Here is a 7,678-nt window from a genome sequence, read left to right as displayed (position 1 = left end):
GAAGTCGCAGGAAAGCTCAGTGAAAGCCACCCTGCCATCCGCTTATCTGCTTCCCCTGCTCCTGCCCGGTGGCTAGAGCTGTGGGTTCCTGTAACTGCAAGTCTGACTTGTGTGATGGATGCCTCCATGCCCTCTGACTGTCCTGCTGTGCCTCACAGCCCCTTCCTCATCCAGTGAAGCCATTTCCTCCTTTCTGAGTTCAATAGCCTTCCCCCTCTGTCTGCCCACCCCCAACTACATACTCTATTGCTACCTCCAAGGTAGCAGCTGTGCACATGCCCTGGGCCATTCTTTCCTCCTATTGTGTGCCAGGCCCTAGGCACTGTTCTGGGGACCCTGAAATGAATCAGGCACTGCCTTGCCCTCCCAGAGGTAAAATATGGCACCATCATCCAGAATATAACTCAGAGATAAATGTGTCAAAGAGAGTAAGTACGTGGGAGGTTAAAAGAGGAGAATTTGCTTTGGGTTCTAAGAACCCTAGAAGGCTACATGGAGAGAGTGGCATTGGAGCTGGGCCCTAAACTATGGGGTAGGAAGGAAAGGGAAAGGAAATCCATTCATTCCATGCTGGCACAATGGCATGAGCCAAGTCTGGATGGTTGATGGGAAGCAGAGGAAGTATAGGCAGGGAGGACCCACAGAGAGACACTGTGCGGCCCTGCTTAGCAGCATCATCCCTGGTAGAGCGTGAGGTCCTTGGGCACAAGGCCCTGAATCCCCACAAGCTCCCATCCCCCGGCCTACACACAGGAACTGTCCAAGAAATGTATGCTGAATGAATGAATGCAAGAAATGCTCCAACAGGTGCAGAGCTAGGTGCTGAGGGAGCCCTGGGAAGGAGACACAAGCACAGATCATTCAGGCATCCAGCAGCTCACTTCACTTAACAGCCATGGAAAGACCCAGAGAGGACATGGCCCCAAATCCTGCATGGTATGACAGTTGTGGAGAGCTTTGCCTGGTTCCTGGTGCATGGAAGGCCTCCACTTACAGCCTGGAATTCACACAAAGCCCAAGGAATTCATCCCAGGAGCCCAAGGGCAACTCACCTCTCACGGGGGAGTGGGTGGGGAGGCCCCTGCCAACTCTACACTCAGGTCTCCAAGGGCATAGAAAGCAGGATGATTCCAGACTCTCTGGGTCAGAAGGCAGAGGCAGGCTATAGAAGGCGTGCTAGAGACGCTGGGAGGACAGTGCACCTGAAATGGTCCACACAGTGAAGGTCTGCCTCGAGGTGCAGAGAGCTGAGGGTCTCGATTCAGCCCTGTTGCTGAGAGGCCCCTCCCACCCCCACCCCCAAGAAAAGTTTTTAGCTGTCCCTGCAGTTCTGCCCTAGTTAAGGAATCATGGGCTTCTGGCTTAAGGCAGAAGGCATGGCTGCCTTCCTTGTTGAACACGTGGCTGAAATCTTTATATAAGACCCTTCCAGGGCAACATGGAGGGCCTATTCAAAGGAAAACAGAACAATAGCCCCTTTACAGCACTTTATAGTTCTGCAAGTTACTTTCCGATCTAGCTTTTCATTTAAGCCTGTGGTGACCCTCTAAGTCAGGTGATTTATTGAGGAACCTAGGGAAGGAGGCCATCCTGTAAGAGTACGTGCTGATTTAGGACTTGCACCCAAGTCTCTGGCTTCTGGGCCAAGTGCTTCCAGGCACCCACACGCTGCAGCGTGGACTAGCCTGGGAGTTGCCTACACAGGCTCCCCAGGAAAGCACAAGGAAAACTTTCACCCAGCAGGAAATCATCCTCAGCCCTAAATAAGCCCCCAGGAATCTAGAGTTACCCACGATAAAGTTCTAAGTGAAGTACCCTTCCTCCAGTCTACCCTTCCCAGAGCCTGTGACTGCCTGCTTCTCCCTCCTCCACTGAAACTTACCTAGCTCTGGCCCACTGTGGAACAGCTAGTTAATCTGATAATATAAATCCTAGACTAATAATCTGGTCACCTCCTTTGAGCTGGTTACTAAGAGAGAGTCCCTCCTCCACATCCCCACCTTTTCTTTCATCCCCTACCCCTGTCCTGCAAGTCTCGCTCCCTGCTAGGTATGTTGTTCACCTCCTCAAGAATCTGCAGTAGCTCCCTAGTTCCTTCAGGAGTCAGCACAATCTCACCAACTTGCATTCGAGGCCAAGGCCTATCCTGTCTCAACATCCTTTGTGGGCCTCAACTGCCACTCTTCCCCTCTACACACTTTCATTTTTTTTTTAAGATTTTATTTATTTATTTGAGAGAGAGAGAAAGAGCATGAGCAGGGGGAGGGGCAGAGGGAAAAGCAAGCTCCTCACTAAGCAGGGAGCCACACCGCAAGGCTCAGTCCCAGGACCCCAGGATCATGACCTGAGCTGAAGGCAGATGCTTTACCAACCAAGCCACCCACTTGTCCCCAACACACACTTTCATTTTAGTCAAAGAAGCTCCCTGCTATCCCTCAGATATTCCTTGGCCCTCCTGCCTCTGTCATAGTTACTTCCCTCTCCTGTTTCCTCCTGCCAGATCCTCCCTGACCTTCAAAGACCTGATCAAATGCTGTTTCCAGGAACTTCTCCCTGATCTAACCAATCCAACATGAGCCCTACTAAATAGCAGCCCCTCTCTCCTGACCTTGACACTGACTGCTCTGTGTTGAAGTGGTTGACTGTCAGGCAACAGCCTGGCCCAACAGGAAGAGCCCAGCCTTGTCGGTCAGGCAGGCCACAGGTGAGATCCAAGTTCTGCCACTTTCCAGCTCTGTAACCAGAGTGCTGTGTGGAGCATAACTTGCCAGGAGTATAACTTGAAAGAAGGCTGCAAGGCCTAGGAGATATAGGAGGAGCATGGGCTAACTAATAGTTCTAGTCTTGCCAGGTAGTGGGCTGAGATGCCTCTAGGAGGTGGCTGTGGATCAGGCGGGAGCACTGGACTGGGAGGGCTGGGCTTTCAACTGTGTTCTCGAGCGAATGTGCTTCAGTGACTATTTAGCAGTGAGCACTGGGGAGGGAAGGGGTGTTCCTCTGGGCTACCTGCCTTGGCCTCTGGGCCTTTGATGACTCTTCTCCAAAACAAGGGCACTGACCTCCAGATCAGAGTCCCCTGGGGGGCCTTGTCCTGATTCTCTGGTGCCTGCAGGGAAAGGGGGTGGTGCCGAGATTGGCACAGTGGTTCGAGAGTCGAGAGTCGGAGAAAACAGTCTTTCAAACCCTTCAACAAATATTTGTGAAACACTCTACTTCCATGGGGCCAGGACAGCAGAATTCTCTGGAAAACCCCCGTGCTTGCAGGTGACCCTGCAGAAGGACACTGACTCCACCCTTCTTGCCTCCTCTCCTTATCCCAGCCCTGCCATGAGGGGTTTCAGCTGCCTTAAGTTTCTTTCCAACAGAGTGGGGAAGGAATGAAGAAATCCACTCTCCCTGGGATGACATGGCCGTGACAGCAGCAGAATGAGGAAATGACAGTGATGGGCCCACACTCCTGTACCTGCCCTCCCTCTCCTCCAGATGGTCTAGGCTTCAGCTCCTTACTGGAGCTGGGAGCCAGAGCACCTTTCATTCCTTGGCTCCAAAAGTATTTAAGTAGAAGGTATGGTGCCAGGCACGGGGACACCTGGGGGAAGGAGGCTGACCAGGCCCTGCCCTTAAGAAATTCCTGGTCTACGGGGAGATGGCTAAGGCAACAGGTCAATCCAGCCCAGTGCGACTGATGCCGCCATATTGGTGCAGTCAGGAAGCTCCTCGTCCCGGTCAAGGGGGGCGGGCATCTCAGGTTCCCCAGAGACCTGATGACTAAGCAGGAGTTGGCCACACTGGAGGGGACAGGAGGCCTGGAAACCACTCATTCCTTCCACCCTTCCTTCCTTCCTTCACATATTTCACTGAACACTGTGGAAGTCCTGGAGTAGGAAAATTGCCCTCAGGGAACACACAGTGTCGGGATTGGGGGCATGCCCAGCCTGAGCTTGGTCTGTGGATAAGTGAGAGGGGATAGATAAGTGAGGGGGTCAGATAAAGAATCAGCACTTAGGGGGCGCCTGGGTGGCTCAGTGGGTTAAAGCCTCTGCCTTCGGCTCAGGTCATGATCTCAGGGTCCTGGGATCGAGCCCCGCATCGGGCTCTCTGCTCAGCCGGGAGCCTGCTTCTTCCTGCCTCTGCCTACTTGTGATCTCTCTCTCTCTCTGTCAAATAAATAAAATCTTTAACAAAAAAAAAAAAAAAGAATCAACACTTAGGAGTACAGGCATGTAGGAGGGCAGGTGTCAGGAGGGACTTTGAGCGATGGGGAGGGGCTATCCCAAGAAGCTTGAGCTGAGTGTGTTCTGTGTGAGCCGTGGGAGTGGGGAGATCCTTCTCCTTCGGGGGCTTCAGCGTCCTTGGTGTGGAACCAGACTGGAACCTCCGTCAGGATACATTCAGACTGCAGGTACAGAGTGCTTTTGAAGGGTGGAGGTCGGCAAATGAGTCTCGCTTGAGGAGGGTGGGGTGTGTGTAGGAGAGGGGGTGGGATAAGGAGCCCCCTAATCAGGCCCCTCAGGTTCCAGCCCCAGCCTTGCCCTGCTGCCCAGGATAGAGGATGGCAACCCCTTTATCCCCTAACTCTTTTCCCCCCTCCCCAGCCCCCAGTGAGAAGGGCAAGGGTCTTCAGAAACTTCAGTGGCAGAGGTGGCAGCCAGGGCACTGAATGAATGACTTCATTCTTCCTTGGCAGCTCTTTAGCCCCTCCTGGGGTGTCTCCCCCTGAGGCAATGCAACGAGAGCCAATGAAGCAATCATGGACCTGGAGCCAGAGGCCTGGAACAAAACCCCAGCTGGGGGGGTGGGGGGGCAAAGTCACCTGTCTACTCCAGGTGCCTGCTTTCTGGGGAGAAAAATAATCCATGCCTTTCTCCCGGGGCTGCTGTGAGAATTCCAGGTGAATAATGGCTGGAAAAGTGATGGGTGCACAAAGTGGAGCATTATTAGTACTATTATGTGTTTTTTCTGAAGGCACAAGAGAACGGGAGAAACCGAGCCCGCTGCCAGGCTCCTCCCAAGGAGGCCACTTCCTCGTCACTTCCGCAGTCCACCCTGGCTTTGCAAAGACACAAATCCCCTCCCCGCCCCACTTCCCACACCCAAACCCCTCTAATTAAGTCCCTTACCTTCCTGGCTATCACTGTCTAATCCCTAAGCCCTTTCTCACCAGTCTCCAGTTGTCTCAGGGAGCCAAATCCCTTTAGAATGAGGTGGCCCAGTTAACTGTGAACCCAGAGGCTGGGGGCAGGGAGCAGGGACTTCAGGACTCCCCTGGAGTGGAGGGGAGGGCAGAGGAGGGCAGGAAGGGTTCTGGAGACCCTGCCCAGGCTCTGGACTGGCTAGCATGAGCCTGGAGACCTCCCTTGGGAAGAGTGAGTTTTCATTTCTAGTCCTGTACCCTGCATCTGAGATAGAATCCAGATTCTTTTTTTTTTTTTTTTAAGATTGTATTTATTCATTTGACAGACAGAGAAAGAAAGCACAAGCAGGGGAGAGCAGCAGTCAGAGGGAGAGGGAGAAGCAGGTTCCTTGAGGAGCAAGGAGCCAGATGTGGGGCTCAATCCCAGGACCCTAAGATCATGACATGAGCTGAAGGCAGACATTTGAACGATTGAGCCGCCCAGGCTCCCTGGAATCCAGATTCTACACCCGCCCACCCCCCCACCCCCCCACCCCCGCCCTTGCTCAGTGTAGGTCAGTGACTTTGAGAAACAGAACAGCAGGGGATGAGCCCTCCGGACTCTGGAATCAGACTACCTGGGTTCAGGTTCTGATTCCATCACCTACCACGGTTACTTGACCGCCATGCCTCAATTTTCATTCCATAGGATGGCGATGATAATCTTACTACCTCATATGGCTATAATGAGATTAAACAAGTTTATTAGTGCGAAGGGCCTTGAACAGTGCCTGGAACAGAGTAAACATATCAGCTATTTTCACTCATACTTCTTATTCTCCCCCCACCCAACCCCGATATACCTGCCATTTTTACCCGCCACACCACCTCTCAGAGAGGCCTTTCTTCCCTGGTACTGAAGCTGAAGAAGCCACCAGCAACTCCCCCTTCCCATGCTATTTTATCTCCTTCGTATGGCATTTACCGTGGTCTGAAATTACCTTCGTTGCATATGTGGTTATTGTTTCCTAGCTATTCTAAAAGGCAGGAGCCATTGCTGGTCATGGTCGCTGTTCCATGTCCAGTGCCCAGATGAGCCAACACTCACTCTGCCCCCTGAGGGCTGGGCCCAGGGAAGGACAGGCCCCTGGCCACCCCTCCACTCAGTAGCCCTTCCTCCCCCCCAAACCACAGTTATCTGCGCTACTCTGCACCTGCCGTGTGTGATCTTCGACATGTCACCACCCCTCTCTGGACATTCAGGTGAGGAAAGGGAGGGAGCAGTGGAACTAGGCAACCAAGTGACAGTCTAAGGTTTTTCTTTTTTCTTTTTAAAAAAGATTTTGTTTATTTATTTATTTGAGAGCGAGAGAGAGAAAACACAAGCAGGAGGAGCGGCAGAGGGAGAGAGTGAAGCAGGTTCTCTGCAGAGCAGGGAGCCTGATGCGGGGCTTGATCCCAGGACGCTGGGATCATGACCCCAACCAAAGGCAGATGCTTAACCAACTGAGCCACCCAGCCCCTCAAATCTAAGTTTTTTTCTAAGAAAATCTGTTATACGTCCTGTGGCTCATGCCTATTAGCGGGAAGGACCTCAAGGATATCTGGGGTCTCAAAATAACAGTCGCCAGCCTAGCTCTCTCTTTGCCACTGGTCCTGAAAGCCCCCACGGTTGTAGGGGTGGGTTGTGTTCCTAGGAGCTAGGAATTGTCTAGCTGATGGCCCTTTGTAAAAAGAGCCCAAAACTGGGCCCCTGCGTGGTCCCATTCCCTGGGGACTATTTTGCCACCTGGTGGTAGCTTGATTGCATTGGCCCTATTCCATCTGGGAGGGTGCTCACAGCTGGGGGGGTGGGGGGAGGGGGCAGACCCAGATTCTGGATATGGACTTGCCTTTCTGCCCTTCATCCCACTTCCAGCATCGCTCACAGAATGCTTCATCCATTTTTATGCGCAGCCTGGCATCACAGCGAAGAATTCATTTCACAGCAGAGGAAGAGACACCGTGGGCACAAGCCCATGGAATTCACGGGCCTTACCACATACTCTATTCCTGGTGTCAATTCTAGAACATTGCACTGCCTCAAGCCCGTTCCACTTCGGTAACACAGCCCATGCCTCACACTTTCATTAACAGCTTCATTTTTTCCTAGGTCTTCCTGCAACTTTAGGGGGTGAAGGAGACGGGACACTGGGGCCTCTTCCACCCAGTTCACGGCCCAGCCCAGGGCCAGGGAACCTTGTAATCCAAGGCACAAGTCACTTGGAATCACAGCATGTCTGGTGAAAGGACCCCCTGCCCCAAATCGTTTGGTCCAACTCTCATTTTCCTTTACAGCTGGGGACATGAGGCAAGAGAAAGGAAGTGGCTTACTGGGAGGAACACAGCAGAAAGAGTAACAGCCCTATCCATGCCAGCTCCCTACTCAGCCCCAGAAGGGAAGCAAGCTGGGATCTAGGGGCTTGGCTCATCTGGAGGGGCCCACTGGACTGAGCATCCTGTGGACCCAGCCCTGAGAGCAAGGAGGCCCGAGGTTCAGCACCAGGGCTGCTTCTCCCAGCTGGG

The sequence above is a fragment of the Meles meles genome, chromosome 12 (genome assembly GCF_922984935.1).
Source record: "Meles meles chromosome 12, mMelMel3.1 paternal haplotype, whole genome shotgun sequence".
Taxonomy (NCBI): domain Eukaryota; kingdom Metazoa; phylum Chordata; class Mammalia; order Carnivora; family Mustelidae; genus Meles; species Meles meles.
Note: the sequence above shows the minus strand (reverse complement) of the source record.